Source organism: Harpia harpyja, chromosome Z (assembly GCF_026419915.1).
Source record: "Harpia harpyja isolate bHarHar1 chromosome Z, bHarHar1 primary haplotype, whole genome shotgun sequence".
NCBI classification, from domain to species: domain Eukaryota; kingdom Metazoa; phylum Chordata; class Aves; order Accipitriformes; family Accipitridae; genus Harpia; species Harpia harpyja.
The window spans coordinates 25084554-25110745 of NC_068969.1; the positions used below are offsets into that span (position 1 = coordinate 25084554).

General features: G+C 42.1%; 1 long non-coding RNA gene across 1 annotated transcript; it reads right to left on the reverse strand.

The window, feature by feature from the left end:
* Positions 1 to 1775: 1775 nt before the first annotated feature.
* On the reverse strand, positions 1776 to 24761 carry LOC128137156 (uncharacterized). Its single transcript, XR_008233575.1, has 3 exons — positions 24654 to 24761; positions 21107 to 21353; positions 1776 to 1837 (listed from the first exon to the last, which is right to left on the reverse strand). It is a non-coding gene; the product is annotated as an uncharacterized LOC128137156 (long non-coding RNA).
* Positions 24762 to 26192: the final 1431 nt, after the last annotated feature.

A 26192-nucleotide genomic window follows, 5' to 3' on the forward strand; every position in this document is an offset into this window, starting at 1 on the left:
TGCAGGAGAAAGCTTTGATTAGGCTTCTATAAATACAGAAACCAGATCACAGAGGTCTACCTCAATCTTGGCAGAAAGCAGCCTGTGCTTTAAAAACACCCAACATTTCATTTGAAATGCAACATTTTGGGATTTGAGAGCATTCATTTTTATCTTAAAACAGCTGCAGAAACATAATGCATTGAGGTTACAATTAGAGCACTCTGAGTTTTGTGCATCTGAAACCTGACACAATGGGTTAAACTGATATTCCAAAATGCTTTCCAAATTGGCATCCAAAAATATCAGAAGAGCTGCCTCACACTCTTTTTTTTTTTTTTTTTCCAAATGTCATTGCTATCAGCTGGAGGCAAGATGAAATTCAGTACTTACAGAAAGCAAAACACTAGAATCATACAGGATTTTATCTCAGTACTTTGAACATGTTATAAGCATTGAGGTTAAATATATTGGCCCATTTAATCAATAACACATTAAATGCAAAGTAATAAACTACATTCCAGAAAAATACATTTACCCATATTCATGCAGAAATTGTGTGGCAGAATAAAAAAAAAAAATGTGCAACCAACCTTTTATTTTTACATACTTAACACTTTCTTAAATGACTTCAAGTGCCTTTATGACTAGTATTATGCTTTGACTTTTAAGCTCACTCTTTCTTAATATTTCTTTTTTCTTGTGTAACAGGTTTTCCAGGAAGTTGAATTGCAGGTCTCTACTCAATTTAAGTTTTGGGGGAAAAAAAAGGCAAACCTAGATTTTCCTTTTCATCCAACAGACCAAATGGTTCAGTGAACAAACCTCACTGGCTAAAAAGCAAGAGTCACAAAATTATTTGGCATATAAAATACAAACCTGGCAGTTGACCCATAACTGCCTTTTTCATTTTAGCTAATTCCCTCAGTATTCATTTTTCAGGCAGAACTCACCGAAGAACTGTACGTCATACCAAAGATACCCAATATACTCTCTAACCAGTATCTTTTTGATCTTCTGCACGCTTTCTATCCAGATTACCACTGGTAATACTGCTGATCTTAAAGAACACCACTTCAGTCTAACTAGAGTTCCATGCATTATCTGCTGGAAACCATTAACCTGCTTAAATTAGTGCTATGTCAATTTACAAACCAACCTGAAACAAATCGGCCTAGTTAGCTCACAAACGAGTCACTAGTACCCCTGTATATTCTGTGACTGATTTATGAAATTACACTGACTCTTATTCTTTAAGAGGCTCCTATAGGGAGCTTTGTGGTGATCTGCCTATTTATATATCCATATGATGACTCTGTTCTGAGCCCAAAAAGAGCTTTTCAAATTGCGTATCTGGTATGAAGATTCTTAAAACTACTTATTTGTCCTAGTACCTACTTTTGGGAAAAAACTACTCATAAATGTGAAGAACGGTGAATCAGCAGAATTAATTAGCACATTTACTTGCATTAGGATTCAAGTTTTGTGTTTGGTTTTTTCCCCCACTTACAACAACCTTTATATTCTGTATGAGGGAGGAAATGGAGTACTTTATAGCATGAAGTTCAAAAACATACATTTCTTTTTCGCATGAGAATACAATACATCAGGGACAAAATTCACAATTCCATATACAGTCTCACTGAGCAGATGTTATAACATTATTACATCCCAGAACATGCTAATATAGTCCTTCATTTGTGCAATTATTTTACAGCAGCACTGGGAAACAAAACAGTTCAAAAGGAGAAACTGGCAAAAACAATATTAGATAACTGTGAATATATAAACTAGTACTTGCCTCCATCACTTGCCCTTTAGCATGGCTGACATACAGCAGTCCCTCCACTGAACAAAACTGCAAAAGAAATTGGGTATGAGATGCAATTCTTGGAAATGGGAGGAGAGATGTACACAAACAACAAAGTGAGCATGGTTCCAACTTCTAATTTATTTAAATTTTTACTTTCTTTTCATTTAAATGCAAGTGCCTCTGGAAGCTGGGCTATTTTAAAGTCTTTCAAATAACTGAAGGGATACAAACATAATTGAAGTTGAAACTGAATCTTACAGAATTAATCAAGAAGTTCTTGTGAAGGAACATTTTCTCTTGGGGTATATGGCCACCAGTATGTGCCGAAAGCACAGGCAGATTTCAGGGCTCTAGCCTGCAAGGTCAGACTGGTCCACACAGATTTTATTTTCTTCTCCTATTTAGTCATTCCAATGTTCTGGGCATAGGTCAAACAGCTTGCTTTTGTTTATCTGGAGTTCACCTAACAGGAGGTGAGAATTGCGAGCACTTTGAAACACGAGCACCTTTCAGTTCATTTCACAGGGAAGCTCCGTCACCTTGGCTGAACTGCTACCCTGCATAACAGCAACCCCTGCCAGGAGGCCAACAAAACCAACCCCTGTCCACTACAGCTGTAAACCCTGGGCAGCCCCTTTCCGTAACAGCAGACCACCTACACACTGAACCCGCCTGTGCAGAGACGAGGCAATGGATCCAGCCACAGCCTTCACACAGAACAAGCACGAAGGATTTGAAGGTTTGAGTCCGGCCTAGGCAAAGCACACCATGCCCGAGGACACCATCCTGGCCTTGCTCTCCTTTCCAAAAGGAGGGAACAGAGTATTTCAAGGGCATTTTGATGATCTGTTTAATGTTTCTGCAACAAGCCCAAGGTGAGGCCAGATGCTTGTGAGAAGAACACAACAGAGGATGACACCAGGACAGCCAAGAGCAGATACAATGACTATGTTTCTCTAGCCAGACTCACGTACTATTCTGAAACACAGCTACATCACCCAGATTTTCCAAAGGTTATTAGTTACTCAACTAATTCTTGAAAACAGGGACACAAGCTTCAGAATACATTAGCCCCCAGAAGAATACTACAAGACTGTGCACAACTGGGGCATTTTGACTACTGTATTACACACCAGATTCCCACCTCCAAGAAGGCAGAGATAAAGAAAATGTTAATCAGAAACACAAAAGTGGAATGCTAGAATATGAAGAAAGTGATGACAGCAAATATGAAGAACTTAGGAAAAAGTGAATGAACACATTTTTGAAAAAGATCTTGACATAGAAGAAATTACATTTCTACAATAGTGTAAGTGGAGAACTAGGCACAATATGTGAAGTATTGTTAACATGAGGTGCTGCTAACATAACTTCGTAGCCATTCTACTTGTCTTTTTTCTTTTTTTAGTTTTAATGTTATTTTTTATTTATAAGAACTGTAGGAGCTTCTGCCAGTGAGGTCTTCATAGATATGCCCTACAGGACCCTGTAGGTCAACAGATGCTTTTGCTCAGATTAATTCTCAGCCTTTATGCTGCAGAGTCCGCTTTCCAGAGCGCCCACAGATGGGCTTTGAGATGTAAGGTCACGAAAACTACTTGTATCTTCTCCCCTGTGAATCACAGCCTTCACTGACATACAAACCAAATCTCCCATTTTCTGTCAGAAGCTCCATTTTTTTCTAAACTTTGAAAAGCTACTGCACTGGGCTAATCAAAATTCCTTCACTTTCCTGTATTTACGAAGAATAGACACAACCTTAGCTTTTTTTTTTTTTGCATACATAAGGGCTCTGTTGCTTTCTCTTCATTCTTTCACTTTTCTTCATCAAATACTTCGTAACATGAAAATTTCAAAAATGTGTCAAGTATCTAAGATCAAGATCAGAAGTCTGAAAAGACTTTGGCCTGTTATATTTTAGTTAAGCTTTAATCGATTTTACTCTAAATGCATCAGTTTAATGAATTCCCTTCAAAACCAGAGCTATTTGTAAATAAAATGAACTCTGAAGTTACCATTGAAAGCCAGCTCAGAGCTGACTTAGCTGCAACTGGAGTACTTGTTACAGACGCAAACAGTACAGAACTGTAGAAATAGGGAAGAAAAATTATTTTCAACAAAAGAAAACAGAAGAGATTCTGCCCTTTGTAGAATATTTCAAATGCCTGTTATTTATGCTGTATTTGAACATCTTGAACCCTTAACATTAATGTTGAAGTACAACTACCTAAAGAACCCTCACATTTGTTTTATTCCATAAACTGGTCAGTTTAATGGATTCTGTATCAAGGCAAACAGTTTAGCAAGAAAGGCTAGAGGGGCAACAGTTACACACTGGAAAACCACATATCATGGGAACTGGGAACCCTATCAAGTGATTTATATCCACAGGAGGATTAAGATATTTTAAAAGAATCATTGTTGAGCAGCAACAAGCAGCAGAGCAAATAAGGAGACAAAGCTCCGGGTGTTCACGGCTAATCCTGTCAGAAAGAGGAACTCATGAGAAACCAGAATGGGTGTAAAATTCAAGGGGCCTGCGGTTTGGAAAACATTCAAAGAGGAAGACAACGGTAATAGAGTAAATAATTTGACCCCCAAAAACCCAATTGGATAGTGGTATGACTACCCAATACCTGGAGAAACAGGTATTTTTAGCTATTATAACAGAATAATTTTTTAGAAGTCAAGAGTGGAGAACTGTGGCAAGAATGGAAGAAAAAGTTGTACAAGAAATAATTAAACACAAAGAACATAGGTAAGATGGCAGAATACAGGGAAGAAAAACAGAAAACAACAGTATTTTTAATGGAAAGGATACCTGTAGTTTTCAAGACATAGTTCTTCCTCCTCCTCCTCCAAAATTCACCCAAGAAAAGATTTCCTGGAATTCTAGTGAAGTCCAAAAGAAAAACCAGGGACAAAAGATATATATAGATATATATATCTAAAGCCCCCCACCTGGGCACAACCCCGACACTGACAGTACTCTATGCAAGAACAGAAATGGAGTATGGCTGAAAGAGCAAATTGAAAGACAAAACCAGAAAGACTCAGCATATTAAACAGTGCAGCTGGGAGATGAGGGGGAAAGAAAAAAAAAAAAAAAAACCCAAACAGTTTCAAGTATGTGTAAGGCAAGCCAAACTTCTGTTGAGGTTCTGCATCTAAGATTTTAGAAAAAGGAAATAGCCCAAAGCCAGCTACTTTTGATGAAACTGTAAGGACTGGCAGGTGGCATGCCCCAAGGAATTCACTGAATTAATCCATAGTGATCCAGATAAGGAGTCCACACCATTCAATACTGCAAGAAAAGCCACACTGGATGGAAAGAAACTGCCACTTTAATAGGAACAAGGGACACAGGGCAAAGCAAGAGACCTACAGCCTATTTTTTAAGCCAACTGCACATTGTTACAGGGCAAAACCAACATAGTAGGATAATAATAGGTTTTACTGATTTCTGCCTAATGATTTCCCTCAACCCTCCAACCTATTCCCAGCATTATTGAGAAGTCAAGAAGGAAGTCAGCTGAATGATGCCATCTCTGCTATCCTTGCTCTCCCTTCTCCTATCACAGATTCAGCAGGAACCCAGTTTGGTGGCTAAAGCACAGGCTGAGAGACCAGACATCCTGGGCTAAACCAGCTTTGTCAGTCTTGCTAAAAGATCTTGAGCAAGTCAGCCTCTGTGCCTAATGTTTTGCCATACAGAAAATATGAACAACCCAGCTAGCTGAAGGAGAGAAACACTGAGGGTAATACCAGTGAAGGTACTTTAATAAAACGCTTTATAATGGAGCAAAACACATAGATTTCTTTAAAGGCAATGTGTACACGTATCAGTTAAAATAACTCAAACTTATAATGCCAAGCTGCTGAATTTTATAAAGGTAGCCAACTGTATTCTTTTGGTAAAAGGATTATTTAAGTCAACTGACACATGCACTATAAATCAATTTCTTCTTTTAGTAGTCCCACAACTTACACAATAAACCACAGGTCACTTGTACGAATACAAAAGAACACAAAAACTCGCTCCAGCGCACTTAAAATGAGAGGCTGGCAGTGTGTCTGTATGAATTACGTGATCATTGCCAAGGAGCAACTTAAGAGCTTTAAGATATTCAGGGACAAAAATGGCACTATGTCTGAGCCCATACAAAACATGAGATATACAGCCTCTCTCCTAGAATCCTCACAAGCCTAAAATAGATCTACACAGTCCATCCACTCATTTATTAGGGGTGAGTATACTGTAAGGAAAAGGGAATGGGAAAAGATCCCTGAGGTCACTCAAATGGCACTGAGAATTGTCCTCCTCTTCCCTGGAGCAGAAGTGGGGAGGGAGGGAGCCACCTTTTCTCATGCCTTCCCCAGGCACGTTTACAAATGGTCATTTCAAAGGGTTCACCAGCAGAAGATTATGCTTTGCCACACCAAAATATATTCACCATTTCTACTGCTGCATCCACTAATGATTCACATGCTTATGCTGTGCAAGGGCAGCATGTTCATAGACACACCAGAAGGTGATTTTTCAACATCAGCCTCTTCTCAAATCCACATCCTGTTGAAGCAGTTCCTTCCTATAACTTTATATTTAACACTGCTGACCAACAAAACTAATGCAGTTTTTTGTTCCTGAAAGCTCAGATATTAATCCTGTAGATAAGAGAAAATTGCACTCAAGTCACAGATGAGCAGATAACACTCTCTTAATGAACGACAGATCCCCTTCTCCTTCCAATTACTTTTTAAGAAACATCTCCCTGAATACACCCACATCAGGATCAAGCATCTTCAATACCACCCATGGGCAACCTCAAAATTACTGCTGTCCTATAAGAAGTACTGCTCATTGATTGCTGTGAATATAAAGACCAACGGTTCTTCTGCAAAGTTATAAGTTCACAGTGTAATGACCATAGACACAAATACCAAAGATTAGGTAGTTTTCCTTGTTTATTAGGAAACTTCAGTGGCTTAAAGTTGAGCGGCTGTTTTCAGAAATGTTTCTACTGCTTTGCAGTACAACCAATTGCGACTGAAATCTTTTCCATCCCTCTCTGAACATTCCAATAACTCAGTGTTTACACTGTTGTCTGAATCAAAGCTATGAAGTAGAGGTCAAGACTTCTCCAAAATTAAGAACCATGCAGAGGTACCAATACATAATAATTCAGTTTTTGGTATATGCTATAAACATCACATGAAAATCAAAGCAAAATATTTCAGCTATATTTCTATAGCTTGTGACCTGTAAATTTATTAGAAGATTTTTAAGACTGTGCTGCTGCTTCTAGAGCTGGTATTCCATAACAGGCTGACTGTGGGGCAATGTTACTGGTTCCACAGTTTAGCAGAGCTTCTTCCTCCTTCTAGAAAGCACTGGTTGTCTTTAAAGCACTTCCTTCACTCCTGATTAATTTCTTAGCTACATAAAGTATTTATAGGTTTACATTACCATAACAGGTGAGTAGTCTATGAATTTACCCTTGGAATGCTCCTACATTATACTGAATTACTATTACTTCCCTAGTTTTCAGATGAAAAACAAATATAGAAAGGTCAAGAAGCTGCCTTAAGGTTATGCAAGACTTTTGGAGCAGAGAACCAAACTTAAAATTTACCCATATAAGGTTAATGTCATACCTACATGACCTCTCACTGCTGCCACTTTCTGATTTGCTTATGAACAGTGTACAGTACCACATCTGGAACCTACCAAACCCACTTTAAAAATATCTTTTCCTGGAAAAGGCTACACAGGCTATTTTCCATCAAATTAATAAAACCAGTGCTTCAAGAAAGCTAAATCAAGGTTAAAGAAAGATTTAACTAGACCCTTCTGATTTGCCAACATTTGCAATTACATACAACATACGCATTTTCTAGAAATTTTTTTGTGAATGTACTTAGAAGTTCAGAAACAACACTAAAAATGCAGCCTGTATTTTAGAAGAAAAACAAATTTGATAGATCCAGGTACATATAAAGAATTCTTATACAGACTATCTGTTTTACTAGACATAAGAGGAAACCTATTAGCAAGTTTTTCTTTTTAACAAGATAGTGTAAAAACTACTAATTTTTAATCTGTGTCCACCACAAGTACGTATACTGTGGAAGAAGTTACACAAGGCTGCAAGTTACAACTGTGTAGTTTGCCAACAGACGACACTTGCACTTGATTTAGTGATCTGTTTCAGAAAAGCCACATCCCCACGTACTCTTCTTCAAAACCAGATTGAAAGGAAAGCCAAACTGCAGCATTTCCTCAAGAACATCTCTGCTTTTTGCTAAAGAGAAAAAAGTTGTAACTATGTTTACATGTTCTACAAACCAGTCAACTGCATATTCTGAATTCAGTGCTTCACTGGAGCGCATCTGAAGGGACCATCTCCAGCCACAGTTCAAGCAGGGATCTAAGGCTGGCCTTTCGCAATACAACAGAAATAGCAATTTAAAGAATTTCCAACCTCTTTTGCCCCCACAGCTCATTTGCAGTCCCACAGCATGACATCCCACCATTTTAGTTGTTGTAGGCACAACTGTTTCTGGGGCTGTGATGTGAACCAGAACAAAAAAATTCAACTCAGCTTTGAAGGAAAACAGGACTGGGGGAAGAATCTGATCACAGTGCTGGTTATAACAACTTTGGGATAAGGTTAAAGGAAGGAGGCAGTACAGAGACAGGGCACAATTACTCCAAAACAGTGTTACCAAAAACCTCCTATCTGAAGCTATGGCCACAACAGCTGGAGAAACAGGAACTCACATGAGCTTCAGCAAGGACTCATCAAAACAAAAATAATTTCACTTTTACAGTTCAAATACCGCATTTTGTAAACAGAGAAACTACCTTCCCTAAAAAAAAAGAGTGAAGAAGTATTAAGCAAATATTAAAAATATTAGGTCTTCCACAAAGAGCTCTGTATGTATGTAAATAAGGAACAAATAGACCAGGATTACATGAGAGAGGTACTGGCTAACATTATCATTAGCAACAAGTCATTTTTCACTAGATGCCTGCATATACTCACAATTTTAAGCCAGAGCTCACAACTGAGTAGGCAAACAACGAAGATCTGCATATTCGTTTGGGGTTTTTAATAACACGACTTAACTCTCTACATTCCAGCATGCAGTAAAGTCGTAAGCAATTGCAGTGGGATTATCAAGAACTCGAGCAGGGAAGATGATGATACAGACACATCAGTCCCAGGTGCACAGTCCAAAACAGGCAGCAATGGCTGGGTCCATCCCAGCTGCCTGGAGGCACACTCACTGAGGCTAAGAGCAAAATCCAAGGGAAGCTAAAAGCCTCACAGCCCAGAGGATGGCAAGAGGGTGAAGATGAGTTGAGATATGTGATGTTTCAGAAAAATGCATAGGGAACAGAGAGAAAACATGATCATCAGCACAGTCTGCTCCCCTCTCAACTAGAGATGGGGAAAGCTCCAGGCTGATATGGACCATGACAAGGAAAAACTGCTACAGCAATAGTCACTCCTGTCTGTCTCATTTAAAATGCAGCTTTAAGCACAGTCCTGTTTGTCAAAACAAGCCATAGTTCATTGTTTGAAGAAACTGTTTTAAGCTGTTTTATCAATTTTCACTGTTGCAGGGATATACAGCAGCAGATGATCCAATTTCACCGCAGCAGATGCAACTGTTTGATTACCATGGGTAAGACCAGCTATGGAGGTATTTCCTTCACAGGCAGGAGCCTATACTGAGCCTGTTCAGAGTAGTACAGCAACAATAAAAGCCTACCGTCAAATACCAAATGAACTCTATATATGCAAAGGTGAAAAGGAGTAATTCAGTTTCTTTCAGCTTCTCCCTCTTTAAAGAAATCTTTCACTGGAACAGATTTAATTCCTTGAAGCATCTCAAATGTTTCTGTGGTCAGTTGCACTTCTATCCACTTCTCCTGTTAACATTTGCATTATCTGGATCAGATTCTCCAGCCTCTGCAAAAACACAGCATTACTAGGCCATGCCAAACATTTTGGCAGGACCTTTTCAGGAGAGGAAGGGGGGGGGGGGGGGAAGAGATCAAAGCTGCTGCTATCCTCACTGCCTGTCTGCCAGGAGACACTGCCACTTTCAATGTGTCAAAGCTGACTCATATGTCAGGAACAAGTGAACCACAAAGTGGAAATACAGGTATTTTCATTCCACTTCCAAGGGAAGACAAAAGGTTACACTACAGCTATTTCAGGCATTACAGAGACTTTTAAGTGTGCTAGTCATTAAAAAAAAAAAAAAAAAAAAAAAGATGGCCTCTCACTTTAACTCCTAGCAGATTCATCTATGACAATGCCAGCACAGAAGCTGGCAAGATTTAGCACCTCCAGTTCTAAAAGAAAGGTTTATTCCAGGCTTGGAGTTGTAAGAGGGTTAAAGCAAGTTAAATTAGCAGGCTTGTAAAGAAAGATATCATCTACCACCAACCCACGCTATGTGCGATTTTAACATGTGCTTTTAGCCCTGAATTTTGGAAAGCATCCTATTTACAATGACTCGTGAAAGAAGAAAGTAGAACTAACCTGGCACAGAGTGGTAAAATACTCCCCCTGATGACTCAAAACCAGTATTAACTCTCTGATCTTTCAGGAGTGTTGACTCAACTTACTGAGACTAAAAGACAGACCAAAAGAAGTTTTCATTTGGCTCAGCAAAATCACAACGCTTTTCCCATTGATTCAGGTGCTCTGGGTATTATGTATATGAAAGTCTTCCACTGATACTTAGCATCAAATGAGTTACAAAGTAGGAGTTTGACTTAAAACAGTTTACAAAGACTAGCTCAAACCATATTCAGTCCCAAAACGGCAAAAAGTTTACTAATCCAAAACACTGATAACCATGCCCATACTGCAACCCAGATCTTTAACACATCTGCTCTAAACAGCGTACCTTAACCACTCCCTACAGACAAAAAACTTGGACTCAAAAGCAGCAACATGCATCTCATATGTGATAGTTCCCTCCATGCTGTTGAGAAGCTGAAAAGCTCTACTGTCTGAAGACCACTGTCATTGGAAAAACCTGCTTGCAGGCTGCAAAACCTGACAGCTCACTGCATTAGTATTGCCTAAAAGGTGACACAAAACAGGCAAGATAGACAAATTCCGATTAGAAGTTAAGAGGACTCACTAACAAACTGATGGCTTACATTGCTCTACCGCTTCCAAACTGTCTTTCGTATTCATGATACAACAGTTTCACCCCTGCTATTCAGTGATGAAAGAAAATTGTCCTTCCTGATCTTTCTTCAAGTGAGCCAGTCCAGGGAGCTTTTAATTAAGTGCAACTCTTAAAAAATTATATTAGTATAACAGTAATGGCCTTAATCTGGGGCTGGTTTGTTTAAATGGCTCTTTTTTTTGTAATTAAGCATTAGCAAGTCCCTCCCTGCAGTGCTACAAACAAGATGTTCAGTTCACCCATTAAACACTGCTTGGAGTCCTTCAGCCAACACTTGACAGAGGCTGGGAGGACCTACCAGTAAAAGACTAACCTATCCACACCTCCTTACCTACGCTCATTCCTAAGAATCTGCTACTAGCTGCCAACAGAAATGGGATACAGGCATAATGTGTTTTTAACTTGACTCATTATAGCCACTTCTCCAAGTTTTAGGTGGCTCAAGCACAGCTTGAGACAAAGAACGGTATAACTGAGTATGTATGCACCCTACCAGGTAGAAATAGTGGCAAACTAGCCCCTGTGCCTCAGGAACACAGTCCAAGAAGAGTCACAAGTACCTGTCCTGAAGTACACGGGCATGCTGCCAGGCTGCTCCTCTAGGGCTGAGGAAGGAACCCAACATCCCAACATAGCCACAACTCCTCACCACAGCACAACAGCATGCATTTGGAAACAGAGTCCGTGTTAGCTGTAGACACAACTGTTACCACACGGGAGTTGTGACTTCCCTGCTTTGTCCCAAGCACGCTGAGGTTTATTTTATCACTTGTGCACTAATATGGGACCTTTTTAGTGCAAGTTTTGATATACCACAAGTACAATCACTGTTCCACATTTACTTTTAATCACCTTGCTTGGCATGGACATAATATTTCACTGCAAGGTGAGATACCTTCAACTTTGCCTGACTAGTCTTGAGAAGGCTTTTAAAAGGAGTAAAGGCCTAAACTTTCTGGACTTAAGCAATAAAAATACTGACGCCCATCTATGGTCCTTTTCTACTGATAAACCTAATTATGCCTTCTTAGAGAGAACACACACAAATTGCACAAACACAGCACAGCTAAGCAGCACACACACAAATATGCTAGCTCTTCAATATCCACCTCCACATCCAACTGCACAAAGACAGTAGTTAAATCAGTGATTTTGGTATAAAGAAATTGGGCTTGACAACTTGCTTGCCAATGGGAATCAAGTAGTCATACATTTAAAGCCTCAGCCAAAATCAGAATGTTTCCTCCCACATTCATGGCAGAGTCCACATGGAAAAAAATCCACAAAATCTTTACCCAAAGCAGCACTAAAAGGGAGCAGATTTGTTTGAAAGACGACCGAAGTTTACCCAACACTGAGTAGATGCAGGCTTATAACCAGAGCCAAAACTATGACCCACGTTAAGGGCTCACTGTTCAACTTGGGTGTCCACCAGAACTCCCAGGTCACTTTCTGCAGACATGCTTTTCAGCTGGTCAGGCCCCCAGAATGTATACAGGTATATAGGGTGGCCCATATAGGGTATATCACCTGCTACATGGGGTGGTTCCTCCCCTCTCAACTCAAGAATTTTACCCCCCCCCCCCCAGTTCCCTCCCCAGGTTAAACCATGGCAGGCAGCTAACACCACACAGCCGCTCGCTCACTGCCCCCCCCCCCCAGTGGGATGGGGGAGAGAATTGGGTAAAAAAAAAGTAAAATTGGTGGGTTGAGATAAAAGCAGTTTAAGAGGACAGAAAAGGAAGGAATAATAATAATAATAATATACAAAACAAGTGATGCTCAATGCAACTGCTCACCACCTGCCGACCGATGCCCAGCCAGTTCCCAAGCAGTGACTCGGGCCAGCTTTTCCCCCTAGCTTATATACTAGGCATGACGTCATATGGTCTGGAATATCCTTCTGGTCAGTTGGGGTCAGCTGTCCTGGCTGTGTCCCCTCCTGACTTCTTGTGCCCCCCAGCCTCCTCACTGGTGGGGTGGTATGAGAAGCTGAAAAGTCCTTGACTTATTGTAAACACTGCTTAGCAACAACAAAAAACATCAGTGTGTTACCAACACTATTCTCATCCTAAATCCAAAACACAGCACTATACCAGCTACTAGGAAGAAAATTAACTCTATCCCAGTTGAAATCAGGACACCACCATCACAGGGATCTGGGATACTTGAAGGCTCATCTTCCCAGTAAAGACCAAGATGAAAAAAGCAATCACCAGATACTTTTCAAAAGCCATATTTAAACTGTCCAGGCCAAACAGCTACAGGGTTTTTTTTGTAAAACACACAAAACACCCAGCCCTTCCACCATACTAATTACCCACTCTTAAACAACAATTTCTGCTAGGCTATCATTTCAGATTTCCCTCATATTAGAGATACAGAACAAAACAGTTCACGCAAAGGATTTTAATGATTTTTTACATGTAACTGATTAATATGCAAGAGTTTTGTATCTTTAGAGACTTCTCCCACTACTCTAATTCTATTACCAGACTTTTTTAAAAAAAAAAACAACAGCATCAATACATAGCTATGGCAGTTATGTAATTGAAGAGCTCTTAGAACAGAGAAGCCTGTTACTAATTCTGACATCTTTGGTCTAGAACTGCTATACCAGTTCCTCACCTATTATTTACTCAGGCTTTTCACCATGTTCCGGAGATCAAAAAAATTACACCAATAAACAAAAATGGGTAGCAAGCTCAAAGGACCTAAAGCTCCAGAGAAAATTCTGCTTGACAGCTCCCAGTGAGGGGCAGAAATTTACTACAGGAGGTCTGGAGAGACAACATCGATCACAGTCTCCCAAAGAGTCTGAATCCATGTTCCTCACCAAGACAGACATCAGTTCTTCTCTTGAACTGCATTTCTTAATGTCTTCCTAATTTTAGGAGTTATCGAAAGTATAGTTTTAGCGGCAACTTAAGGAAAAATAGTTATCATCTAGAAGAAATCCATCAGTGACTTTTCTTATAGAATAGGAATCAAATTTTTCTGCAGCTAGAATAATTTAACCCTTACAAATCCTTATTAGTTTGTCCACGTAGTCATAAAATGCCTGAGGTTTACTTAAGTGAATGCTTACCAAGACTGAATAGGTAAGCACTTGAACATGAAGACAAGGTAATGTTTGGTTATGTAGTTGTGGTTCACTTTCAAAGCTTCCCCTTGATTTACATTTTTATTGCAAGCTGCCCATGTTCTAGCCTATTCCCAATCACATTAAGTATTTCCCAAGCCAAACTTTAATAACTTCTCTCTATAGTTCAGTTATCAATTAATTTCTTAGAGCTCTCAGAAGACTGAGATTAACATTTCCTACATTGTTTCAGCTTTAAATCTCAGGAAGCTTTCCTTCCATCGCTTTTTCCAGATGGTCTTTAATTAAACATTAATAGTCACAAATATTTGAATACCTTTATAGATAAACATCTCCCCAGCTGATTAAAAAAAGGTAAAACTGAAGAGGGGAAAAAAGAACGTAATGAAAATTCAAACAAATCAGCTCTCACACACTGGGGCCAGAAAATTCGTAAACCTGGAACTAGGAGGAAGGAGCCACCCTGCTCACCACGGTCTCAATTTCTCTCCCAAGCATGGGCAGTCACAGATCTTGGAATGTCAGCCCTCCTTAGATGTGGCTTTAAACTTTGCTGTCATTGTCACCTTTGCCTCCTTGAAGGTCTCTGGAGATGTTAGATGGTGCAGCTAAGCAGTGTGATCACAGGTTGGCTCCTCCTTAGCAATTGCTATTGTAAAGAGAGCCATACCACCTACACCAGAATTTCAAAGGTGCTGCACTGGTGGCAAACAGTAAACATTTCTGTACTGATGTCCCCAACAAAAAAAGATGAAGAAAAAAGATAATTTGAGCAGCACAGATGCAGCTACATGACAGGTATTGAAAGGCCACAATAGCAGCTGTTTACAGGAATTCCAACAAGTTTTTTTTAAAAGAATCAGTAACTCCAATTCCAGAACCCTAAGAAATGAACTTTCACCCATCAAAGTAAAAAATGCACATCTTTTTCACAACAATATTGCATCTGATCACAAGATAAATTAGTAATCTTTGCCTTTATTGCACAATAGGTTCCTTGCTCCGGAATTTCTGTTTTGAAATAAGTTGTTTTGAAACTTAAGATCAAATCCACTCAAGATCAAATTTGTTCAGGAAGTCCCAGTTTCAATAAAAACCATTTTTCACACCAAACTGTGGTTGGTAAATAGCTATCAATTACTCTCCACTGCCACGAAAGGACATGGTTAAGTTCAGCTGCAATTTATTATGATCCTTGCTACAGAACTTTTTACAGATTTCTTTCAAGAATGCTACTTCAGGCATTAAAAATCAGCAGAATCTGATGGTGCATCATAACATTAAGTGCCAAAGGCACGGAGTAGAGAACGTAGTTCCATGAGACAGCCACATCAACTGCTATTTTAAAGCACAGCCTCACCAAATACTGCAGGTATCCACTCTTGAGATCATCCAGTCAAGGATAAGAGAACCAACAATTATACTCAATCACAATCCTGATGCAAAGCATGGAGACAAAACATCTCAGGCAGTGAATCAACTAGATGAGAAAAAAACCCTGGAATACAAGGATGCCTCCAAATCATGAGTTTTCTTACACTATCTCATCAAGTAACACATATCCCTGTCTGGGGAACTACTCCAAATGGAGAAACAATACTCCAACCAACTATTCCCTTTTATCTTTTCTAACAGGACAAAAAATACAGTTCTCAGGATGTAAGACAGTACTGAGTTTCTATGGTGGTCTTTGAAATCAAGTAGCTTTTTTTAGTACTGCTTAACGTATAGATATGCATGTTATAAACACACTATGAACCTCAGTGTTATAGAGAACTACACAGACTAGCTTAGGTATTGGAACAGTCCAACCATATTACCCACCAACGAGCAGATGAAATTACTCTGCCAGCCCAAGAATGGTGCCATCCAATAATAATCCTGTCTTTTACCATTATCTGCAAGAGCTACTAAGAAGCTACCATTGAACTAGGAGTGTTCAACAAATGATTGCTGGTTGTCTTTTAATGAGGGAGTAAGTGAGGCTACAGCCCCTACACCAATCACATACCCCTGCTGGACTTTCTCATGAATTAGGAGTGGAGGCTCAGATGTCAGCACAGCACAGTGGTTCTCAATCTAAAAGCTGCCACCCTCAAAGCAACTGAACAAGGTTAGAGGTAGCGACAGTTTTTTCTTTTTGAAACACATGCCTATCTTTTCAAAGTCTCATATAACATGACCACAGAACAGAAAACCCATGCTATTCTAGCAGTTCCTTAATAACCTTGCACAAAAAAGGTGGGTCAGCAATAGTGGGTCACTGCCAGTTCCTGGAGTTTGCTAAAACATAAGCATTTTTTTCAAATAAAAGTTACATGCCAATTTAAAGGGGTAAAGATCCTCTAAGTTTCACAACCATCAGTGCCTACAGAGATTCTCTGTGCAAATGTATTGTTTTATTTTGTGATCAGCAGAGACTGCATGAGGAGACCAGGCCAAAATTCACCGTCGGTACAGCTTCATCTTCAACTCCAGCCTGCCTTCAGTTGATTTACTGTTATCTCCACAAACACACACACAAAAATAATGAGAAATGGCTAAAGTTATTGGATTATAGGTTGTTTGTCTCCCTTTGGGTGGAAGTTTGCAGTCTGACCTTTTATTTCAGCAAAACCATCTAAAAAAGCTGAAGAAAGACTCTACTTCCTGGATGAAAAGCATACTTCATTAAAAGCTTACACTTCCACAAAATGAATGAAAATATTTCCTTCTATACCTGAATATCCACAGTTGTGAGGTTTTATCACTAAACCATAAGGACAAGTATTAACTGTGTTATCACAAATAAAGATGCTTGTCCACTAATGACCTAGAGTTACCCTATTACCTGGGGTTTCTTTTTAATGTATTTACAGATGAAGGGTAACTTAGGGCAGTCAGATGAGCCCAAACTGGCAGCAGCCAACAAGCAAAAAGGTTGTTGCTCCCCTTATCCTCCACTGAAGGTTGCCATCCCCTCCATTCTGCTAGTTGTCTGCTCAATTCCCTAACTCTGCTCTTTAAAGTGATCTAAATTTTAAAAAGAAAAACTAGCTTAGGAACCAGAGGAGGGGGAGCCAGGAAAACAGAACAAGTTCTTAACTCATTTTAGCAGCAACCAAAAAACATATCTGACTGTTCTCTAAAAAGGAATTTGTTGTATTTGCCGTTTACTTCAATATTTGAAGGCTTCCTTGGGCAAGCTTACTAGAGAATATACACAGCACACTCAGAGAAGAGCAGAGGGAGCCTGTATTCAGCAGAAGACTGAAATCAGTAGTTACTGGAATGCACCATGAAAATGGATGCATTCCCAGCAAGTGACAGATGCCAAACAAAAGAACCCTCAACGGGCACGTTTCTTTAGGAAGCCAGAGGAGTTCACAAAGCTAGCAGAGTTTAGTAGTTGGAACTGGTGCCTTTTGGGCACTAGGGTTAAATCCAAGCTGATCCTAAAAAATACTGGATGTCTTCAAGTGATGCTGGGAGCGTTATCTGCAACAAACATAAATTTTACTTTAAAAAAAAAAAAAATTTTTGTTTTCTTAGACTGTCTCAACTAGAGCAGACTCTTTTTAGAGATGAAAACTCAAGATGCTCATCAAGGAGTTAAACCAACACTAAACCAAAAACCACTTTGGATTTTTTTCTTCTTCCACAAACTGGAATTGCACCTGAAGCATTTAAAGGACTTTGGTAAACCAGAACCAAAACTTACTCTTTCAGCACAACAAACCATCTGAAAATGAACACCCGCAGCAAAAGCGTGACCAGCATGGGAACTGCTCTGCAGACCAGCAAGCAGCAGCTGTTACAACCTCCCCATCCCCACCACACACAAGCAGCCCTCACTTCTCTACCGACCGAGCAGTCACACTTCTCACAGGTATTCAATGTGAACTAACCAAGCTCTCCCTGTCAAGAAAAGGCTCGCATATCCAATTCATGCTCTTCCCCAGCAAAGAATTCAATGTTAATCTACGGCCACCAAGCCACATCAAACTGTGCTTTGCCCTAGCAAGGACACAGGCATATCCCACTTTTGAGACCTACTTCTGGAGGAGTATGAGACGACATATGTGCAGGGGTTTTGCAGCAAGCTGCAGCTCCCATGCCACAGAACTGGTACAGGCAGGTTCAGCTGGGACCACATCTCACTGCCCCAGCTTTAATGAGTTGAAAACGAACAGTGGTGCAACACGAAGAGCACCCCAGCTCCAACAGGAATGCTGAAGACCAGAGCTAGAGGTTATCCCAAATGAAAGCCGGTATGTCAAAGGATCAGAGCACCACATACCTTGAAGGGGACTGTTTTCCAACAACAACGCTTTCACCTTCTAGCCAGTCAACCATTACTGGCCCCAATCAGTTAAGTTCAGTCATAACAGATCCTGACCAAAAGTCATTCTTTTTTCATTTCTCCAATTTTAACCATTATTCAGCCTCAGACTCATGGTAACACACGCTCACTGCTCCATACAGACAAGTGATATTACATCTTACTACTATGACCCAGTAAAGCATAAGATGTTGCTTCAGCGCTCTCCTACAGGCAGTGATTTACAAACACTGAGCCTCTATGGGTGCAGTACTTCTGTCGATCCCAGAAAAGGCTACAGTCTTTTTGCTCCAGACTAGTATACCTGGAGATCATGAAAAACACATTTATTTGCTAACAGGATAATCACCATGGCAACTAGCTTCCACGAAAATAACAGCCAACAACTCCAGGACAAAGACAGGCCACTAAGGAATTTGTTAAGGGAGACCAACCAGCTCTCACAGATCTGAAAAATACTGAAATTTGCCAAATTTACCTCTGAAGAAACTGTAAGCAAGTGTCTGCAAACTTCTTATCATAACCCATCACACAAGTTGAAGCAATGGCACTACTATCCGTCTCAAGATCTCAGTGCCCTTTAATGTCCTTTGAAACTTTTTAGACACCTTGTAGGGCAGTTTTAGGGCAACATTCTCCAATATACACAATTTCACCTTTCAGACCATTTCTTTATATCAAAAGAAAACTTTATCTTCTACTAAAATTCTTTGCCACTCCACAAATCAGTATTTACTTCTAGTCACGTGAGTTTGAATAATGAAACTGCAGTTATTGCAAACAAAACTTAAATGATGCTTTTCATGAAACGGAATGTTTTACAGAGGTAGATCAACCTCATCTTACAGATAAGGAAATAAAGATTAATACCTTGCTTAGGGACATACAGTCAGGGACACATGGAACCTATGTATTCTTACAGGTTTTCAGAGCTACTGCAGGAATTGTTCAATTTTCACAGAACAGCAGCTTTTTTGGGAAATGCACACCGATTTTAATTGATGGAATTAGAGAGACCATAACTTATTTATATACAACTAAAAAAAGGCACCTAGTTGGGTTACAGAATCCAAGTCCCTGGTACAATATCTAAAACACACACTAGGATCGTAACAGGCAGCTCAGCAAGCCATTTCACTCCTGAAGCTCCAGTGTGTTTCTCCAGTTTTCATGAAAGCAGCTCACAGGAAACAAAACCACTTTTCTGCCCAATGCTGTTTTAGTGTACTACCACAGCCAAATAACATGCCCAGGTTAGACTGAGGAACACGTTTAAAATTTGCTGCACTAAGTTCTGCCCACTCATAACACAGAATTTTACCAAGCTAATCACCCCTTGAGCCTAGCTCTGCTTGTAGGGGAATGATGGGAGGAATAGCTGCAGTACAGATAAGGATCCCCTTCTCAACCACAGCACTTCACTGCCAATTAAAGTTTACACTAGCATTGCAGACACAGTCCATTTTGCCTTCCTGTTACAGCAACAACATCATCAGGCTATCAAGCCAGACGAGTAGGTAGGTTAGATCTATGTCCCTCCACTATTGTCTCAGCCTGAATCACTGTGCCTCGTGCATAAAAGCTGTTAAGAAAAGTGTGTCTGCTACATACCGTACAGCAATGTAGCATGCTGAATGATTGTCAGGTATCTACTTTCAGCACATTAGTTTTCCTTTTTAAAAAAAAAACCTAATGAATAATCAGACTCTTCTAGAAGACAGAGATGTGTTTGGCTACCTTTTGCTGTAACCCACAATTAATTGATAAGACTGCCACTGCCCTGGAGTGTTAGCATGAACACCTAAATCACAGAAAAGATAACCATGTCCAAGTAGTTTACAAAAGGAGAGTCAACAGATGTTATCAGTGCACACGGGCCTCTTCTAAACCCATACAGAGGAAGTTAGCCGACTTCCCTCATTCCAGGTTTAGAATTCAATATGAAAGTACAGCTAAGAGCCTTAAGGTAAAACACAGCTGTACAAGCTGGTGAACTTCTGCACTTCTGAAATAGCTAAGGTTCTCCATCTTCTGTTACCAGGGTGGGACAAAGCTGCACAGTCACAAAGCAAAGCCCACCCAGCTCTGCTAGTCTTGTACATTACAGGCAGATTGCCCTACAAGACTGCAGCTTTCTGTAAGCAAAAAGACCACTACGCTATGACCTGTATATGGGAAGGCAAGCAAGACCTACTTCTTTTCTAGCCTTCATTGAAGATGCTTTCCAATTCAAGGCAGCTGTCTTCTAACTTCATCTGAATGCTTTACCTAACCAAATAGAGAAACTAACACTGCCTCCCAGGTGTGTTTCAATGACTACTTAATGTCTGTCAAACACTTGGAAGAAGAAAATCTCTACAGACCTTGGTGGCATTTAAGAACTGAATGGGTAAGCAGTGAAAGCTCAGGTCATACAACACAAGTTTTTCTGAAAGGAATCCTTTGAATACTCCTACAGCAGGTTCAAACAAGGTCACCCTCCATACAATGCCAACTGGATATTCTGGTGCTCGTACAGTTTCACTGTGCATATGTATATTCCATTGCTAAAACCAGGAATAATGGTGCAGATCAATCTGAATCTAGAAAATGTATGCCTAGAGTTCTCTTTGCCCTATAATCAGATGGCCTTTTCTTCCCATTTGTTATAAGTCATTACAGACATACATACCTCAAAATTGCTCAGGCTAGCTCATCTCTTTGCATAGATATGCTGACAGTTGTAATCCAAATGTCTTCAACAGAGCTCTAATTTTAAAAATACTTAGAAGTATAAATTCCACAGGAAAGACGAAAGTCAGAGGAGGGAAGGAGATACGATTTATCAGCTTCTACATTTGCAGACATCCGCAGTCAGTAGTGTAGGTCATTTTCAGAGTAAATCTTGGCAACAAAGCTTCTTTGTAGAGGAGAAAGACCTGCCAAAATTAACAAGGATAGTAAGAAACACCATTAACATCTGATAAGCAACAAAAAGCACCACAGATTCAGAGTCTCCTCCAGAAAAAAGAATTAACTCTTATTTGAAATACTGGGTTTCTGCTAGCTTTGACGTATTTAAAATCAGAAGCAGCCTCTGAAGTTACCTCTTATTCTGAGTACTTTAACCTAATAAATTATCTCAAGGAGGAAAATTCTCTAAGCATTCAGATAATGTTTGATCATAACAGAGTGTTCAACACAATGCCACAGCGCAGAGTGCCTTGTTTCAGACAAAACTTCCCAGCTCATTAGATGCCTTGATGTTCACTACATATTTTCACACAAATGCTTGTGTGACCAGTGTCAGACTAAAGAATTAAGCTGCTGTCCAAAACGAGAAGTAACACAGAGTGATGGAAGTCCAACACAGCATGGATGTAAGGTAAATACTGGGGGAGTTCCTGCACAGCATCAACATTTAGGAGTGTTGGTGTACTTCTGAACTTTTCTAGTTTGGATTTAAGTTAATAAAATGTAAACTCTGTAGGGCACCTTCTATTCTCTGTTTATATGTCACATAGCTTGGCAGATCTAGGTTCCAAATCAAAGCTGTTCAATGTTACTGTGATACAAGTTTTTGTACTTTTGGTACAACAGTAGGATTCTTCTTTACAAATAAAAAAGATCAGCTAGTTTTGCGTTATCATAAAATGCTTCTGAAAGTATGGCAAGACTTCATTTTGTAAAAAAGACACTTAACTCCATACAATCACTTGTTTTCTTCTTCTTTCCTTTTTCTTCTTGACCATTTTAACATGCTTGGCCGGAGGAACAAGAATTCAGAGCTTATATTCAAGCTTAAAGAATCAGCTCACTGCTGTGACAACATCCAGTGTCTTGACTGTTCAGGGGTTTTAAGAATTTTAATTTAAGTATTTAAATTGTAGCAGACTACTCGCTTTCTAGGAATGCTGACAAATCACATCTAGCCTGCCACACTGCATTTCATTCACATATCTTCACTTTTCCCAAAGGTGCCAGTTTATCCACTATTAAACATTGTGCCAAGTTCATAGAATCACAGACCGGCTGAGGTTGGATGGGACCTCTGGAGGTATCTGGTCCAACCACTCTGCTCAAGCAGGGCCACCTAGAGCTGGATGCCCACAAACCACTTTAACAAGTCTCAGTGTTGAAATACTACCCCCTCTCTCACCCTAGAGAGTTAACATAAGTCCCCTATTAGTTCTAAAGAAACTCATATCCTCATCAAGAGGGTACGATCTTCTAAGTATCATTTCATCAAGCAGTAACCAAGCACGCTTCAGTAATCAGCTTTCACAGTGCCTTAGAGGACAGACATAAGGGAGAACCACTAGCCATATTTTAGGGGTGAGGAGACTTCAGATCCATCAAGGGGAAGCCACTCAGCCAGCTCACCTGAGCAATAGCTTAAACTCAGTGATTCCAGTTCCCAAAGCCTAGCTTTCCTTAGAAGACAACAGCTGTGAAACCAGCTGAGAACACACCACATCAGGAAAACACACTGGAGGAACAGCTGGAGAGAGAGAAGACTCCTCCCCCAGACCTCTATGCAAAAATTCCTAGAAACCCAGCCCAAGATATTATCACACCAATTATTTTTGCATGGTTCAAAACCAAATTCTCTGAAAGACCAGACGAGATACTAATAGAAGGTTTGCCTAACTCCAGTGCAAGCCGCAACAGCCCACTCAATACCAACACCACCAGCTTACAGACAGGCATCAAACCATTCACCTGACCAGCACAGGAAGTGAATTGCTAGATATAACCCACTTCCTAAAGAAAGTACCTCTTTAAATGCACAGAAAAAAACCTTTAGTAGTCTTTCAATGATTTCTATTTTGTATCTGAATTAGACGCAGCTTTTATTTATTGGATCTTTAGCTATGATTAAGTAAGATACGAGACAGCCCAAACCATGCCAGAGATCAACTTTTATGTGGTACATGGACAGGGAAACCCCAAACTTTTTAATGGGGAAAACTTTTTTTTTTTAATGGTATGAAACCCTGAAGTCCCAATTTATTTCTAACACAAAATGTATACAAAGTAGATCTTCTCCGTCCTCAGTTTGCTTTCATATTGAGCTACATATATGGCCATACTTGTAGCTCAGATGTGTGTTACTAAGGGCTTCCACCTGGCAGAAGCATCCGATTTTAAGGTTTGTGGTCAATGGACACCACTTCTGATGCAGTGGTAGTTACGTTCCTCTCCTCCTCCCCTACACTTCCACTCAGATCTTTATACCTTCAGTTCATACCTTTACAGCTTCTGCCCACCAAGAAGCCTCCTTAAGTTTCCTCATTGGTCGAATCTCATAGCAAAAGGGATGCCTCAACCCGCTACACGTGCTTTGTTGGCCACAGTATTTGTTACTAATGCACACTAGGCGCTTCCAGTATCATCGATGACAGCGGCTGTATGCACAAGTTCAGCTGACAAACAGTTTCAGTTCCAAGCCTCACAACTTTTGGTACTAGTAAAGCTCCGAAGCTACCCCTTTACATCCAAAATTCTCTCCTTTAAAGGCCTGCCTCTGAAAACCCGTTTTTAGCACGGCAAAATTTGAGCTCATGTACATGTCGGCACAACGAAGTAATCAGCACTCACTTATCTCATAAGAGGCAGCTGAAGCGGGAAGGAACAGGTGAAGAATACACCCAAACTTAGGCTGTCTTAAAAACCGGTAAGTTCCAGCACAGCCGGCTCCGCCAAAACAAAGAGCCCACGCACCCGCAGCGCCTTTGCGGGCGTTCCTGCAGGCGTGCACCGGGACCCACCGCGCCCCGGGCGGGGCTGGGCGGCTGCCAGGGCTTCACGCCTTCCGCCGCCTCGGGGGCGCCGCCGGCCCCGGCGAGAAGGCGGCGCTCCCGCCCGCGCCACGGGAGGCGGCCGCCCCCGCCGCGGTGCACCTGCGCCCCCCGGCGCGCCGCGCCGCCCCCGCCGGCCGCGGCAACGAGGCCCGCGAGCCCCGACGGGCCGCGCTGGGGTGACCGGGGCGGGCGGCCCCGGGGCGGCCGGGCCGCGACCCCCCCTCCCGCGGTGGGGGCCCGAACCGGCCAGGGACAAACGGGGCGGCGGCGGGAAAGCGCGGCCGAACAACAGGTCTGGAAGCGGGTGAGGCCGCCGCGCCCGCCCCGGGTCCCCTCAGCGCCGGCCCGGCCCGCGCGCCCCGGGGCCGGGGCGGCCTCGGCCGGGACCGGGGCCGGGGCCGCCCTACGGGGTGGGGGGGGGGGGGGGTCACTCACCGGCCGAGCGGAGGCGCCCCGAGCGCGTCGCCGGCGGCTGCTCCATCCCCGCGCGCGCGCCGCCAGACCGCTCGCCCCGGCCACGCGCGACGTCAGCGCGCAGCCGCGAGGGGCGGGGCGCGGCGCGCGCTCGATAACGTCACCGGCGGGGGGGGGCGAGCGATGACCTCCCCGCCCCTCGCGGCCACGCCCCCAGCGGTGCTCCGCCCGCGGGCGGTGGCTGCCGGCGGTCACGTGCGGGCCGGGCCCGGGACCGCCGGTTCGCGGCCGCCGCCTGCCCCCGCGCTCCGCTTCCGGCTCAGCTCTGCCAGCGGTGGCGAGGCCCGCCCTGCCGGGCCCGGGCCTGCCCAGCCCGGGACCCTGCCGGCGCGGCGCCGCCCGGCCGCGGCCCGCAGGGAGGCGCCCGTTAGCGAGTTAGGCCGCGGCCCGCGTTCCGCCACGGACGGGCCCGTGGCAGCCGCTCACCGAGCCCTTCCCCGGGGACATACCGCGTACTGTCGTGCCCCTCGACAGGAGCGCTCCGGGGCCCGAGGGGAGCCTGGCTGGGCCCAGCGGTTTGTTCTTGAGGCAGTCCGGGTGCTGGCTGGCCGCCAAGCAGGGAGACTGCTGTGGTGCAAACAGTTGCCTTGCTCGTCGTTCCTAAGCATCTTCCCAGCATCCCGAACTGGAGACGAGGTCTTTTCCCCCTTCGTCTCCTAGCACCTTTCTGGAATGCTTTTTTCTCTGCTCTCTTGTTCCTTCTCCCATAGGCACAACTTGCCACTGAGCCCTGCAGGCCCTGCTTTTGTAGCTGTTGCCAGAGAGAGGCCTCACACGGAACGGCTTTGCCAGGTCTGAGCTCCACTGCGTGGCTGCTTGCCTTGAGCAGTAACTCCTACTGCCCCAGATGATACCTCGGTGTGGGTGTTCCACTGCACCTTCGATCCTGACAAAGTGGTTGCATGAGCTCCCATTTGAAGTCCGTGATGGGCAGCAGTCACTGAGGTTCTCTGTGTAACAACACGCTCTAGGAAGGATTCATAGGTGGTATCAGGTTGCAAATTGGTTTGTGACCTCTAGTTTGCCATATGGAATAGTGCTTAGGGTTGTGATGACCCTACAGAGAAACTTCTAGAATAGCCAAACTGTATTATACACATTTCAGAAGAGCTCCTTGATCAGCTGCTTCTGGTTTTCCACCATCATTTTCATCTAGCAGTGAGTTGGATGAAGTGCCCTGAGAAGACACCAAAGACCAGGATCTGAAAGACACTGCTTCAGCTGACCTGACCATCTCTCTTCATCTGAACAGCAATGTTATCTAGGGTGACTGGGCTTGTGTATTTTTAGAAGGCTGCACCCTTTCTGGAAGCTGATTCGATGAAAAATTTGCCTTGATCTGTATTTGTCTGATGTAATTAATGTATTTAGCCACAAAAAAGTTGGAATTTATACAACTTGACTTTTATTTCAAACCAGTGCTCATTACTTCTTACATTTTTTCATGTAAAGCTCAAGAATTAATGAACACCAGCCAATATCTTTCCCACTTAAATCCCT